The sequence below is a fragment of the Acyrthosiphon pisum genome, chromosome A2 (genome assembly GCF_005508785.2).
Source record: "Acyrthosiphon pisum isolate AL4f chromosome A2, pea_aphid_22Mar2018_4r6ur, whole genome shotgun sequence".
NCBI lineage: Eukaryota > Metazoa > Arthropoda > Insecta > Hemiptera > Aphididae > Acyrthosiphon > Acyrthosiphon pisum.
Window position 1 is genome coordinate 29444041 of NC_042495.1, and position 1586 is coordinate 29445626.

A 1586-nucleotide genomic window follows, 5' to 3' on the forward strand; every position below is an offset into this window, starting at 1 on the left:
AATTTAAACCAATCGAGGAAAGAAATAGAGACATTTGATCAGTTGGTGTTTCGTTTAAGGGTTAGGCATATATAAATAACAACATTGAACGCAAGCATTAACGGATCAAATGGCTAGAATAATCTCAATAAGAAAATTATACTAATATAGTCTCGTTGATTTAGTCAATAACGTGGATTGTTGCTTTAATAATTAGCACAATGGGCGTTAGGTATTCAATCAGCAAGGTTAAAATAAATACAACAGTTTAATAAATTTAATTCATTTTAATGTTGAAATAGATCAGAAAATACAATTTTAATTGAGTAAATTACTTCTGGTCGGTACCTGTAATAATAAGATAAAAGCACGCGATAATTAAATAATATAGTGAACAGAAATATAATTTATAATACAAAGGAATATAGGAATTGAAAAAAAAAAAATGAAAAAAAAAAAAAGGGTAACATTTAGGGTTAAATTTTTATTATTAAAGTAATAGTAAGGGATAACAAATATAAGAAAAATATCTTAATGGAATAATACATATAAGAATATAATATTAAAAGTAGATTAATATTGTTAATATGGTGTTGGGAAAAGACTTAATGATATATTATATATGTAGCGCATAAAATGAAATATATTAGATTAAGGAATTTATATTATATTGGAATATTAACACTAGGATAAGATTATTATTGTAAAACTAAAATGAAATGTTGTTAAAATACTAACATAGATAAAAATACTGATAAATAATAATATTTAATAATATTTAATAAGTGTAACAAGAAATATGTTGTGGATTGTACTACATATTCTTGAAAATAGTAATGTATCTAAATTATATAATTGTAACCAAACATTTGTAAACATAAAAATGTAATAATTGATAAATGTAAACTTTTAGGAAGGTGCTTGATGTGACGGAGAATCAAATTGAGTTAATTTTTCTCGGTTAGGCGATAAAAATGAACATTTTAGGTGGGAGATGTAACGGATAGTATCCGTTTTCTCACGATACACAATTAATAAACCAATAATAGTAAATAGATTGAAAGTATATTCAGCGATAGAACTATCGAATAAATGAATAAGCAAATGACCTCAATGACAAATTGGCAAATTGCAAAATACAAATAGACAAACGGGATAAAGGAGAAGGTGGACTGGGTATTCGTAATCATTCGAGTATAATAGATTATATTATATTATAGTCGAATATAAAGAAATTCATATAATAGTTGACGAAATATGAGAGCTTGTCATTATCGCAAAATAGATAACTAATATTAAACTAGAAGCAGGATGTAAAAGATAGATAACCATAGGCGATTCACTATACTTCGTGGAAACAGCATTATGCTTGTCTATACATGCACACCGCAGGCTACAGATTAGGAATATCGCAAGTGCGTGGGCTGAGTCGATGGTCACACGGACCACATCCGTTAGAGACGAGATAGTGTATCGATAGGCAGGGGGAGCAGGGACCTGAATATAAAAGGGAGCCTGAAACAGCCTGTATTCAGACGTGTCTACTCCAGAGCACAACAAGCATCTTCACGCCACTCTGTGTAAGAAATTGTCATTTGGACTTAGTC